Source organism: Vulpes vulpes, chromosome X (assembly GCF_048418805.1).
Source record: "Vulpes vulpes isolate BD-2025 chromosome X, VulVul3, whole genome shotgun sequence".
In the NCBI taxonomy this organism is placed as follows: Eukaryota; Metazoa; Chordata; class Mammalia; order Carnivora; family Canidae; genus Vulpes; species Vulpes vulpes.
In genome coordinates, this window is record NC_132796.1 from 52672149 (window position 1) to 52687032 (window position 14884).

Below are 14884 nucleotides of genomic sequence, written 5' to 3' on the forward strand. Positions count from 1 at the left end.
AGACTCCATCCTGAATCATGCCCTGGGCTGAAGGTGGCGCTAAACCGCTGAGCCACCCAGGCTGCCCTCAATACATTTTTTTTTATAAATTTATTTTTTATTGGTGTTCAATTTGCCAACATACAGAATAACACCCAGTGCTCATCCCGTCAAGTGCCCACCTCAGTGGCCGTCACCCAGTCACCCCCACCCCCGCCCACCTCCCCTAGTTCGTTTCCCAGAGTTAGGAGTCTTTCATGTTCTGTCTCCCTTTCTGATATTTCCCACTCATTTTTTCTCCTTTCCCCTTTATTCCCTTTCACTAAGTTTTATATTCCCCAAATGAATTAGACCATATAATGTTTGTCCTTCTCCGATTGACTTATTTCACTCAGCATAATACCCTCCAGTTCCATCCACGTCGAAGCAAATGGTGGGTATTTGTCGTTTCTAATGGCTGAGTAATATTCCATTGTATACATAAACCACATCTTCTTTATCCACTCATCTTTCGATGGACACCGAGGCTCCTTCCACAGTTTGGCTATTGTGGACATTGCTGCTAGAAACATCCGGGTGCAGGTGTCCCGGCGTTTCATTGCATCTGTATCTTTGGGGTAAATCCCCAGCAGTGCGATTGCTGGGTCATAGGGCAGATCTATTTTTAACTCTTTGAGGAACCTCCACAGTTTTCCAGAGTGGCTGCACCAGCTCACATTCCCACCAACAGTGCAAGAGGGTTCCCCTTTCTCCACATCCTCTCCAACATTTGTGGTTTCCTGCTTTGTTAATTTTCCCCATTGTCACTGGTGTGAGGTGGTATCTCATTGTGGTTTTGATTTGTATTTCCCTGATGGCCAGTGATGCGGAGCATTTCCTCATGTGCTTGTTGGCCATGTCTATGTCTTCTTCTGTGAGATTTCTGTTCATGTCTTTTGCCCATTTCATGATTGGATTGTTTGTTTCTTTGCTGTTGAGTTGAATAAGTTCTTTATAGATCTTGGAAACTAGCCCTTTATCTGATATGTCATTTGCAAATATCTTCTCCCATTCTGTAGGTTGTCTTTTAGTTTTGTTGACGGTATCTTTTACTGTGCAAAAGCTTCTTATCTTGATGAAGTCCCAATAGTTCATTTTTGCTTTTGTTTCTCTTGCCTTCATGGATGAATCTTGCAAGAAGTTACTGTGGCCAAGTTCAAAAAGAAAGTCCATGGTATTTTGATAGGGATTGCATTAAACGTGTAAATTGCCCTGGGTAACATTGACATTTTCACAATATTAATTATGCCAATCCATGAGCATGGAATATTTTTCCACCTCTTTGTGTCTTCCTCAATTTCTTTCAGAAGTGTTCTGTAGTTTTTAGGGTATAGATCCTTGACCTCTTTGGTTAGGTTTATTCCTAGGTATCTTATGCTTTTGGGTGCAATTGTAAATGGGATTCACTCCTTAAGTTCTCTTTCTTCAGTCTCATTGTTAGTGTATAGAAATGCTACTGACTTCTGGGCATTGATTTTGTATCCTGCCACACTGCCAAATTGCTGTATGAGTTCTAGCAATCTTGGGATGGAGTCTTTTGGGTTTTCTTTTTTTTTTTTTTTTTTTTTTAATTAATTTTTATTGGTGTTCAATTTACCAACATACAGAAAAACACCCAGTGCTCATCCCGTCAAGTGTCCACCTCAGTGCCCGTCACCCATTCCCCTCCAACACCCGCCCTCCTCCCCCTCCACCACCCCTAGTTCGTTTCCCCGAGTTAGGAGTCTTTATGTTCTGTCTCCCTTCCTGATATTTCCCAACATTTCTTCTCCCTTCCTTTATATTCCCTTTCACTATTATTCATATTCCCCAAATGAATGAGAACATACACTGTTTGTCCTTCTCCGACTGACTTATTTCACTCAGCATAATACCCTCCAGTTCCATCCACGTTGAAGCAAATGGTGGGTATTTGTCGTTTCTAATTGCTGAGTAATATTCCATTGTATACATAAACCACATCTTCTTTATCCATTCATCTTTCGATGGACACCGAGGCTCCTTCCACAGTTTGGCTATTGTGGCCATTGCTGATAGAAACATCGGGGTGCAGGTGTCCCGACGTTTCATTGCATCTGAATCTTTGGGGTAAATCCCCAACAGTGCAATTGCTGGGTCGTAGGGCAGGTCTATTTTTAACTCTTTGAGGAACCTCCACACAGTTTTCCAGAGTGGCTGCACCAGTTCACATTCCCACCAACAGTGTAAGAGGGTTCCCTTTTCTCCGCATCCTCTCCAACATTTGTTGTTTCCTGCCTTGTTAATTTTCCCCATTCTCACTGGTGTGAGGTGGTATCTCATTGTGGTTTTGATTTGTATTTCCCTGATGGCAAGTGATGCAGAGCATTTTCTCATGTGCTTGTTGGCCATGTCCATGTCTTCCTCTGTGAGATTTCTCTTCATGTCTTTTGCCCATTTCATGATTGGATTGTTTGTTTCTTTGGTGTTGAGTTTAATAAGTTCTTTATAGATTTTGGAAACTAGCCCTTTATCTGATACGTCATTCGCAAATATCTTCTCCCATTCTGTAGGTTGTCTTTTAGTTTTGTTGACTGTATCCTTTGCTGTGCAAAAGCTTCTTATCTTGATGAAGTCCCAATAGTTCATTTTTGCTTTTGTTTCTTTTGCCTTTGTGGATGTATCTTGCAAGAAGTTACTGTGGCCAAGTTCAAAAAGGGTGTTGCCTGTGTTCTCCTCTAGGATTTTGATGGACTCTTGTCTCACATTTAGATCTCTCATCCATTTTGAGTTTATCTTTGTGTACGGTGAAAGAGAGTGGTCCAGTTTCATTCTTCTGCATGTGGATGTCCAATTTTCCCAGCACCATTTATTGAAGAGACTGTCTTTCTTCCAATGGATAGTCTTTCCTCCTTTATCGAATATTAGATGACCATACATTTCAGGGTCCATTTCTGGGTTCTCTATTCTGTTCCATTGATCTATGTGTCTGTTTTTGTGCCAGTACCACACTGTCTTGATGACCACAGCTTTGTAGTACAACCTGAAATCTGGCATTGTGATGCCCCCAGCTATGGTTTTCTTTTTTAAAATTCCCCTGGCTATACGGGGTCTTTTCTGATTCCACACAAATCTTAAAATAATTTGTTCTAACTCTCTGAAGAAAGTCCATGGTATTTTGATAGGGATTGCATTAAACGTGTAAATTGCCCTGGGTAACATTGACATTTTTACAATATTAATTCTGCCAATCCATGAGCATGGAATATTTTTCCATCTCTTTGTGTCTTCCTCAATTTCTTTCAGAAGTGTTCTATAGTTTTTAGGGTATAGATCTTTTACCTCTTTGGTTAGGTTTATTCCTAGGTATCTTATGCTTTTGGGTGCAATTGTAAATGGGATTGAGTCCTTAATTTCTCTTTCTTCAGTCTCATTGTTAGTGTATAGAAATGCCATTGATTTCTGGGCATTGATTTTGTATCCTGCCACGCTACCAAATTGCTGTATGAGTTCTAGCAATCTTGGGGTGGAGGCTTTTGGGTTTTCTATGTAGAGTATCATGTCATCGGCGAAGAGGGAGAGTTTGACTTCTTCTTTGCCAATTTGAATGCCTTTAATGTCTTTTTGTTGTCTGATTGCTGAGGCGAGGACTTCCAGAACTATGTTGAACAGCAGTGGTGAGAGTGGACATCCCTGTCTTGTTCCTGATCTTAGGGGAAAGGCTCCCAGTGCTTCCCCATTGAGAATGATATTTGCTGTGGGCTTTTCGTAGATGGCTTTTAAGATGTCGAGGAAAGTTCCCTCTATCCCAACACTCTGAAGGGTTTTGATCAGGAATGGATGCTGTATTTTGTCAAATGCTTTCTCTGCATCTAATGAGAGGATCATATGGTTCTTGGTTTTTCTCTTGCTGATATGATGAATCACATTGATGGTTTTACGAGTGTTGAACCAGCCTTGTGTCCCAGGGATAAATCCTACTTGGTCATGGTGAATAATTTTCTTAATGTGTTGTTGGATCCTATTGGCTAGTATCTTGTTGAGAATTTTTGCATCCATGTTCATCAGGGATATTGGTCTGTAATTCTCCTTTTTGGTGGGGTCTTTGTCTGGTTTCGGAATTAAGGTGATGCTGGCCTCGTAGAACGAATTTGGAAGTACTCCATCTCTTTCTATCTTTCCAAACAGCTTTAGTAGAATAGGTATGATTTCTTCTTTAAACGTTTGATAGAATTCCCCTGGGAAGCCATCTGGCCCTGGACTCTTGTGTCTTGGGAGGTTTTTGATGACTGCTTCAATTTCCTCCCTGGTTATTGGCCTGTTCAGGTTTTCTATTTCTTCCTGCTCCAGTTTTGGTAGTTTGTGGCTTTCCAGGAATGCGTCCATTTCTTCTAGATTTCCTAATTTATTGGCGTACAGCTGTTCATAATATGTTTTTAAAATCGTTTGTATTTCCTTGGTGTTGGTAGTGATCTCTCCTTTCTCATTCATGATTTTATTAATTTGAGTCTTCTCTCTCTTCTTTTTAATAAGGTTGGCTAATGGTTTATCTATCTTATTAATTCTTTCAAAGAACCAACTCCTGGTTCTGTTGATCTGTTCCACAGTTCTTTTGGTCTCGATATCATTGAGTTCTGCTCGAATTTTAATTAACTGTCTTCTTCTGCTGGGGGTGGGGTCTATTTGTTGCTTTTTCTCTAGTTCCTTTATGTGTAAGGTGAGCTTTTGAATTTGAGATCTTTCCAGTTTTTGAATGGATGCTTGTATTGCGATGTATTTCCCCCTCAGGACTGCTTTTGCTGCATCCCAAAGATTTTGAACGGTTGTATCTTCATTCTCATTAGTTTCCATGAATCTTTTTAATTCTTCCTTAATTTCCTGGTTGACCTTTTCATCTTTTAGCAGGATGGTCCTTAACCTCCACGTGTTTGTGGTCCTTCCATACTTCTTGTTGTGATTAAGTTCTAATTTCAAGGCATTATGGTCTGAGAATATACAGGGGACTATCCCGATCTTTTGGTATCGGTTCAGACCCGATTTGTGACCCAGTATGTGGTCTATTCTGGAGAAAGTTCCATGTGCACTTGAGAAGAATGTATATTCAGTTGAGTTTGGATGTAAAGTTCTGTAGATATCTGTGAAATCCATCTGGTCCAGTGTATCATTTAAAGCTTTCGTTTCTTTGGAGATGTTGTGCTTAGAAGACCTATCCAGGGTAGAAAGAGCTAGATTGAAGTCACCAAGTATAAGTGTATTATTATCAAGGTATTTCTTCAGTTTGGTTATTAATTGGTTTAAATATTTGGCAGCTCCCACATTCGGGGCATATATATTGAGGATTGTTAAGTCCTCTTGTTGGATAGATCCTTTGAGTATGAGATAGTGTCCCTCTTCATCTCTCACTATAGTCTTTGGGGTAAATTTTAATTTATCTGATATAAGGATGGCAACCCCTGCTTTCTTTTGAGGACCATTTGAATGGTAAATGGTTCTCCAACCTCTTATTTTCAGGTTGTAGGTGTCCTTCTGTCTAAAATGAGTCTCTTGTAGACAGCAAATAGATGGGTCCTGCTTTTTTATCCAGTCTGAAACCCTGCGCCTTTTGATGGGGTCATTAAGCCCGTTCACGTTCAGAGTTACTACTGATAGATATGAGTTTAGTGTCATCATATCTATTCAGTCCTTGTTTTTGTGGATTGTTCCACTGAACTTCTTCTTAAAGGGGAATTTTAAGAGTCCCCCTTAAAATTTCTTGCAGAGCTGGTTTGGAGGTTACATATTCTTTCAGTTGCTGTCTGTCTTGGAAGCTCTTTATCTCTCCTTCCATTTTGAATGAAAGCCTTGCTGGATAAAGTATTCTTGGTTGCATGTTCTTTTCATTTAGGACCCTGAATATATCCTGCCAGCCCTTTCTGGCCTGCCAGGTCTCTGTGGAGAGGTCTGCTGTTACCCTAATATTCCTCCCCATAAAAGTCAGGGACTTTTTTTCTCTTGCTGCTTTAAGGATTTTCTCCTTATCTTTGGAATTTGCAAGCTTCACTATTAAATGTCGAGGTGTTGAACGGTTTTTGTTGATTTTAGGGGGGGATCTCTCTATTTCCTGGATCTGAATGCCTGTTTCCCTTCCCAGATTCGGAAAGTTTTCAGCTAGGATTTGTTCAAATACATATTCTGGCCCTCTGGCCCTTTCGGCGCCCTCAGGAACCCCAATTAAACGTAGGTTTTTCTTCCTCAGGCTGTCATTTATTTCCCTTAATCTATCCTCATGGTCTTTTAATTGCTTGTCTCTTTTTTCCTCAGTTTCCCTCTTTGCCATCAACTTGTCTTCTATGTCACTCACTCGTTCTTCCACCTCGTTAACCCTCGTCGTTAGGACTTCTAGCTTGGATTGCATCTCATTTAATTGATTTTTAATTTCTGTCTGATTGGATCTAAATTCTGCAGTCATGAAGTCTCTTGAGTCCTTTATGGTTTTTTCTAGAGCCACCAGTAGCTGTAAAATAGTGCTTCTGAATTGGCTTTCTGACATTGAATTGTAATCCATATTTTGTAACTCTGTGGGAGAGTGGGCTGTTTCTGATTCTTTTTTTTGAGGTGAGGTTTTCCTTCTAGTCATTTTGCTCAGTGCAGAGTGGCCAAAAACAAGTTGTATTGGGAAAAGGAGAAAAAGAGAGAGAAGGAAAGAAAAGAGAAAAAGAAAAAAGAGAAAGAGGAAAAAAAGGGGGAAAAAGAGAAGAAAAAGAAAGAAAAAGAAAGAAAGGAGATAAAAGAAAAAAAAGGGGGGGTGGGGCGGGGTAAGCAATCAGAAATCAAAAAGAAAGAAAGAAAAAAAAAAGCACAAAACAAAACAAACAAATAAAAAGAAACACACACAAAAAAAAACAAAAACAAAAACAAAAAAAACCAAAAGCAAAAACCACGGGGAGTATCTTCCGATTCTGTATACTTTAAGTCCCTTGACTTCCCTTGGAACTGGTCCATCTCGCTGGTCTTCTGGGGGAGGGGCCTGCTGTGCTGACTCTCAGGTGTTAGCACTTGGGGGAGCTGCTCTGCCCCTGCCTGGTGCAGGGCTCAGAGGGGGTTGTTCACCCCGTGAGGCCCCAGGAGGAAGCCACAGTGGCGGGGGCAGCTCTGGGACCCTGGGGTCAGCTCCCGCAGTAGCTCTGGGTCTCTCCGGCTGCAGGGCCTGGGGGCTCCCGGGCGGGGCCGCTGATCTGCTCAGTTCCAGGCAGGAGCGTCCTTGCTGTCCTGGGCCCTCCCGGCCTCTGCCTGTCCCGGGGGAGGCCGGATCCTGGGCTGTGTCCCGGCGCCCTGTGCTCCGGGGCCTGCGCTGTTGGATTCGCGCTCCCGCCCCGCAGCCCCCTCCGCGGAGCCGCCGCCCGAGCCCCTCCGAGCTGTTCCCGGAGCCGCGCCGCCCCCTCCGCGGAGCTTCTTCCTCCGCCCGAGCCGCTGCCGCCGAGCTGTTCCCGGAGCCGCGCAGCCCCCTCCGCGGAGCCGCCGCCCGAGCCCCTCCGAGCTGCTCCGGGTCCCGCCGAGCGCTGCAGCCCTTAGGGAGCTCGGCGCATCTCCCGGGGCGCAGTTCCTCTGTTACTGTCCCAGGGAGCCCGAGGGCATCCCCGCCTTTCTGGGGATCCTGCTCCAATTCCCCGGGAGGCCTTTCCCCCAGGAAGGTCGGTGCAGCTCCTGCTCCTCCGGGACGGGGCTCTCCTGTCCTGGGGACACTCGCCCCGGCCTCAGCCCGGCTCCTCGCGGGCCCCTCCCCCTCGGAGGCCTTTTGTTTCTTTATTTCTTTTTCCCCGTCTTCCTACCTTGATAGAAGCGCGAACTCTTCTCACTGTAGCGTTCCAGATGGTCTCTCTTTAAATCTCAGGCCGAATTCGTAGATTTTCAGGATGATTGGATGGTTTTCTAGGTAATTTGTTGAGGACAAGTGACCTGGAGACCCTACTCCTCCGCCATCTTGCCCCTCCCCTCTTTTGGGTTTTCTATGTAGAGTATCATGTCATCGGCGAAGAGGGAGAGTTTGACTTATTCTTTGCCAATTTGAATGCCTTTTATTTCTTTTTGTTGTCTGATAGCTGAGGCTAGGACTTCTAGTCCTATGTTGAATAGCAGTGGTGAGAGTGGACATCCCTGTCTTGTTCCTGATCTTAGGGGAAAGGCTCCCAGTGCTTCCCCATTGAGAATGATATTTGCTGTGGGCTTTTCGTAGATGGCTTTTAAGACCCTCAATACATTTTTAAAACTCCAAGTTTCTAATTACAAAAGTACCAAAATTCATCACATCTGCTAGACACATTCCTATCAAAACTGTGATCCATAGTCAATTTCAATTCCAATGGTGGCATTAATGACTTATCAAATATACAACAATTTTCCATTTGTCATAGTCAAAATATTCCAAAGCTGTCAAATTGCTTCCCAGCTAGCAATACAAGTTCCAAAATTTCTGTAATATCTAAGCAAGATAACTTCAAAATTTCCTTAGTAAATATCTGACTTAGAAAATATCTGACTAATAATATTTTAGACAATAATGACTCCAGTTATATTTTATATTCAAATAATCACATAGATTTCTTTTTTTAAAAGAATTTATTTGTTTATTCATGAGAAACATGGAGAGAGAGAGAGAGAGAGAGAGAGAGGCAGAGACACAAGCAGAGGGAGAATCAGGCTCCATGCAGGGAGCCGGATGTGGGACTTGATCCCAGGACCCCAGGATCACGCCCTGAGCCGAAGGCAGTCACCCACCCACTGAGCCACCCAAGCCTCCCAATCACATAGATTTAAATGTTATCTCCTATTATACCCCGATTGCACCCTATGCTTAAGCAAAACAAACAAAAAAACAAACAAAAAAACCAAAACTATCCACCAGTTCCTAAAACCTTCTCGCTTTTGTTCTTGCTCATTCACTGAGCCTCCAGTTCCTCTTCTTAACTCTGGATGTCCCAAGTTCTACTGTTTCCTTTGCAGAGCCCTTGATAGGAGGCTGCTCATTTTCCTTTACTCACTCTTTCCTATAAGTCAAGACCAGGTTAGCATCTTCTCATGTGTTCTTTACTGGATCCCCAAAGTATTATTTCACTACCTTCCCTCAACAACCCTTCTTTCTTTAAAGTCCATACTACTCAATTTTATCTCACTCTTTGAATGTTAAATGTCAACTTCCAGGTCTCTCCCTTATGTTTACCAAGGACTTTAATACTACTTTCTTTTCACCTTTTCATCCTGAAAGCCTTCATCATGCCCCTTCATGATCTAACAACCAAATTTCACTACTCCTTGATATATTCTATTCTAATTTCTTCATCTCAACTGTTTCAATCATCTATTTCTGCAGTGACCCCTGGAAGGGTTCTACCTCTAAAACCAAATGCCACGTCTACTCTCAGAACTACTTGTTTTCCTACCTCTCCAACATCTTACACTCCTTGAATTTACACTTTGACTTTTTCAATGCCTTTAATTCATCAGCCCTCCTACCTATTCTCCGAGGCCACCATGTCCCTTTAAACTTTACCCCCTTCTCTACCTAAGAGAGATTCTAGGGATAGTGAGGCTTCAAAGACAGTAACCAGCACTCTCCATTCTCCTACCCCCTTGATTTTTCCGCCATACCTATTCTGCCATTCCCCACTCACAAACCAACCCAACAATTTATATTTTCCATTCCTGTTTACAGATAACAAAGTACTACTGAGTAAAATCCTATACTCCTGACCACCAGTTTCCCCACCACTGACCACCTCCACTGCTATCAGAATTATCTTTTAAAATATAAATTAGTGATCCCTGGGTGGCGCAGGGGTTTGGCGCCTGCCTTGGCCCAGGGCGTGATCCTGGAGACCCGGGATCGAATCCCACATCAGGCTCCCGGTGCATGGAGCCTGCTTCTCCCTCTGCCTGTGTCTCTGCCTCTCTCTCTCTCTCTCTCTCTCTCTCTCTCTCTCTCTCTGTTGTGTGACTATCATAAATAAATAAAAAATTAAAAAATATATATATATAAATTAGGCAAGACTTCAGGAATGGCGGAGTAAGGGGCTCAGCGAATCTCCCCCCCCCCCAAAAAAAAACAATATAGCTGTAGAAAATTGTCAAAAATAACCATTTCAGGACTCTGGAAATAGACAAAAATTAAACAATAAGTTGACAAGTGTTCAAGAAAACCCACTGAATCTTGGGTAAGAACAGTGGGAATCTATGGTGTTTCAGCCTCAGGCTGTTCACACACACACACACACACACACACACACACACACCCCGCTAGCTCCACTGGAGCTTATTTTACAAGGGCAGGGCAAGACAAGCCATAAAAACTAACAACTTGGCTGCTGGAGGGGAATTACTTGTTCAGGAATGAGCACAAAAAAGTCCTATGCCCAGGGGTACTGAAAACAAAAGCAAACTCCTTAGATCAAGGAAAAACACATCAGTTACCTGAGGTCACAGTATTGGTGGGACAAGAAGCAACTGAATGGCAAGCCTGCCAAAAGTTTAGTAGAAAGATCAGAAAACAAGACAGCTCTACTGGGACTTGATAAGCTCTCTCATATCCCTGGTGATCTAGAAGGCTATGCATATATGCAAGGCTGAACTCAAGCTCAGGGTACTGGAGAGGGCCCTAGTTATCTACGCTTCCCTGGCTGAATGTGAAGCTTGGCACGGGCAAAGGGAACACATGAGAAAGCCTAGTAGAAAGTAAAAATCAGGTAAGATCCATAAACTCCCCGAACTTTCAATTTGCTGCCTAACCCACACACTATTTAATCAACAAATGGTGGAAGATGGAATGCCCAGGTCGCTCAGTGGTTGAGCATCTGCCTTTGGCTCAGAGCATGATCCTGGGGTCCTGGGATCGAGTCCCACATTGAGCTCCCTGTAAGGAGCCTGCTTCTTCCTCTGCCTATGTCTCTGCCTCTCTCTGTGTGTCTCTCATAAATAAATAAAACCTTAAAAAAAAAAACGGCAGAAGACAATAACAGCCCAAGGTGCTTAAAGACAACATCTAAAAAAAAGCATTGGCTGACCACTAAACTATCCTGACCCCAGGTAGGACACCTAGGAAGCCAGGCTTACAAATAAAAAACATTTTTTAAAAAACTGAAGAGAAATATCAATGGGCTACACACTATGTACATTCTGTGAAGATAGACTCTTCAGAATTAGTCCAGGCAGGTCATTAAACAAAAAAAGAAACAAAACCATAACAGCCTCTGGGGGCTAGGTATCAGAACCTGAGCTTAACCTTTTAAGGACCTGTTGACTGTTTTCCAAACTGGTTGCACCCACTAGGATGGTTATGATTTTTTTTAAAAAAAGGACAATAAACAAGTGCTGGCAAGGATGGGGAGAAAACTAGAACTCTCCTACACTGCTGGTGGAGCTGTAAAATGGTGTGGCTGCTTTGGAAAACAGTGTAACAGTTCCTCAAAAGGTTAACAATATAGTAACCATATATGACCCAAAAAATGGAAACAACACAAAATGTCCATCAACTGATAAATGAGATAAGGTACTGTGAAACTGAATAAAGAAAACCCCATTTAAAATACAGTCAAGGAAAAATAAAATAAAATAAAATAAAATAAAATAAAATAAAATAAATAAAATAAAATACAGTCAAGGGACGCCTGGGTGGCTCAGTGGTTGAGTGTCTGCCTTTGGTTCAGGGTGTGATCCCAGGTCCGGGGGAGTCGAGTCCCACATGGGGCTCCCTGCGGGGAGCCTGCTTCTCCCTCTGCCTATGCGTCTGCCGCTCTGTGTCTCTCATGGATAAATAAATAAAATATTAAAATAAATAAATAAATAATAAAATGCAGTCAAATGTGTTTGCTTCTGCACCATATATACTAAAAATTGGAAGGATACAGAGAAGATTAGCAAGGCCTCTGAGCAAGGATAACACGCAAATTCGTGAAGCGTTCCATATTTTATTTTAAAAAGTGAAATAAGGGATGCCTGGGTGGCTTAGTGGATGAGCGTCTGCCTTTGGCTCAGGGTTTGATCCCGGAGTCCTGGGATTGAGTCCCGCATTGGCTTCCTGAATGAAGCCTGCTTCTTCCTCTGCCTGTGTCTCTGCCTCTGTGTGTCTCTCATGAATAAATAAAATAAAATCTTAAAAAAAAAAAAAAGAAAGAAAGAAAGAAAGTGCTATCGGGATGCCAGAAGGGGGCGGGCGATCTTACACCACACCACTCCTTGAAACCCTTTGCAGACCCAAGGGTAAGAAACTTACTTTACTATCCCAGCAGGATGGAGGAAGATTTCCTCCTTGCCCAGCAACAGCCCAGGCAATGAGAGACCATTACAACTCAGCCAATGAAAATCCACTACACTTCAAACTCCCAGTTTACACTAATGGAGTTTTTGTTTATAATAGCCCCTCCCAACACCCCCCCACCCCCTTCTCTATGAAAGAGCAGTCCTCTCCTTTTTTCTCTGGACTTGTCTATGGCTTTTGCTATAGCTGTCTTGTCCTAAATTGCCATTCCTCTGCTACTCCCAACTAAACCCTTTTTGCTGGTACATTAACTAGCTATTTTACTTGTAAGGTTGACAGTGCATTTATACAATGGAATACTATTCAGATACAAAAAGGAATGAAAAAAGTACTGCTAGATGCTACGACATGAATAAACCTTGAAAACACTACACTACATTTACACTAACGAAAAGGCCACACACTGGATCATTCCATTTATATGAACTATCCAGAGTATGCAAATCTATAGAAACAGGAAGCAGATTAGGGGTGGTGGGGGGCTAGGTGGAAGGAGAAGTGGAAAGTGATTGATAACCAGTACAGAGTTCCTTTCTGATGTGAAACAAATGTTCCGAAATTAGATAATGGTCACAGGTGCATAACCTTGTGAATATACTAAAAAATACTAAGTCATATACTTTTAAGTGGTGAATTTTATGGTATGTGATTTACAGCTCAATAATTAAAAAAAAAAAACTAATGCTAAGTGAAAGCATCCAGATGCAAAAGGCTTATATAGTGTATGATTCCACTCATATGAAATCTCTATAAAATGCAAGCCAATAGAGCCATAAAGCAGATCAGCGGTTGCTTGGAACTAGGGGTTGGAGAGGGGAATGACTGAAAAGGGTACAAGAGATCTCATAGCCTGATGAAAATATTCTAAAATTGGATTGTGGGCATGGTTGCACAGTTATATAAATTTATTAAAACTCATTGAATTGTATACTTTAAATACATGAACTTTATGCTATGTAAATTGTATCTCAATAAAGCTGTTGCTAAAAAAGAACATACAAATTAGAGCTCCTTAGGAGAAATGGCAGGTTTGGGGCAAGAAATATACATGTAAGCTTTGTGCCAGAAATCAAGCAAGTATGGAATCTTAATGAGTAGTGTCAAAGGGATATAGGAGGCAAAGCTCTGGCAAAATATAGGATGATTTGAGCATTAACAAGAATAATGATGAGCAGCCCGGGTGGCTCAGCGGTTTGGTGCTGCCTTCAGCCCAGGGCCTGATCCTGGAGACCCTAGATTGAGTCCCATGTCAGGCTCTTTGCATGGAGCCTGCTTCTCCCTCTGCTTATGTCTCTGCCTCTCTCTCTGTCTGTCTCTCATGAATAAATAAATAAAATCTTTAAAAAAAACAAGAATAATGAATCCAATCAATGAAACCCATTGAATACATATTTTAAAAACATGAGTTCACAATGAGAGAGAACAAAAACAATTCATTAAATATCACTGAAAATAAGTAACTAGGGCACCAACTTTTTATTCTGAAAATTGCCAATCAAGTCCAAAATCAAGAATTAAGCATTTTTCTTACCTTCTCTTTAAAGGTAATCCAACAGACATAGTTGATGACAGAAAGTTTACTTTCAGAAACTAATTACTGTAGAAGATAAAATTAGGAAATCACCATTTTGAAACTCCTAGTAAAATAATTACTTTTGCCAATAATCATCAATGGATTAAACCATTAGATAAAAGATTGATGGGAAACATCATAATGAAGGAGTCAGGTATCATCTGTTCATTTAGACATGTGCCTCCAGATGTGATTCAAAGTGAACTACATAGAAACCTCTGTGAAGTATGCTTGACAAAAAAAAAGTTGAATCTGAATATCATCAAGCTTCTAAAACTAATGCCCATCATAAACAAATATGGAGTACAGAGGAACAAAGTAAATGACAGCATAAGAAAGCAAACAGACAAATCCATAATGTGTGATTTTCTATGGGACAATTGACCCACTTTCTGCAATAAGCCAATGGCTTGAAAAAGAAAAAGTGAGATTCAGACTGCTTTAGATTAAAAAAGACTTAAGTGATAATAATCATCTTGCATAAATAAACTTCATACCCCTTGATTAACTCTTCCCCCATTACCTCCCTCGCCTTTGAGTGTAGAGAATATTTCACAAATATATCAAATCACCAAGTTATACACCTTAAATACGTACAAGTTTTAATTGTCAATTATACTTTGTTTTAGTCTGTTGGGGCTGCTATAACAAAATACCACACATTAGGTGGCTTATAAACAACAGAAATATATGTTCCACAGTTCTAAAGACAGCGAATTCCAAGATCAGGGCACTGGCAAATTAAGTGTCTGGTGAAAGCCTGCTTCCTGGTTCATAGATGATTCTATTCTTACTGTGTTCTCACATGGTGGAATGGGTGAGGGATCTCTCTGGGGTCTCTTTTATAAGAGTGCTAATCCCATTCATGAGGGTTCCATCCTCATGATTCAATCCCTCCCCCAAAGCCCCACCTCTTATTACCATTACATTATTACCATTACATTGGGGGCTAGGTTTTAACATATGAATGTGTGGGGGGACATATACATTTAGTCTATAGCAACCTCAATAAAGCTGGGGGGAAAACGAGATCATAACCAAATGTAATG

General features: G+C 41.7%; 1 protein-coding gene and 1 non-coding gene across 6 annotated transcripts in view; one reads left to right on the forward strand and one right to left on the reverse strand.

Moving 5' to 3' along the window:
• The window catches only part of SNX12 (sorting nexin 12), a 172152-nt gene that overhangs the window by 114205 nt on the left and 43063 nt on the right, over positions 1–14884 (reverse strand). The gene's annotated exons all lie outside the window — the stretch shown is intronic.
• LOC112907647 (U6 spliceosomal RNA) lies at positions 11808–11915 on the forward strand. Its single transcript, XR_003232800.1, has one exon. It is a non-coding gene; the product is annotated as a U6 spliceosomal RNA (small nuclear RNA).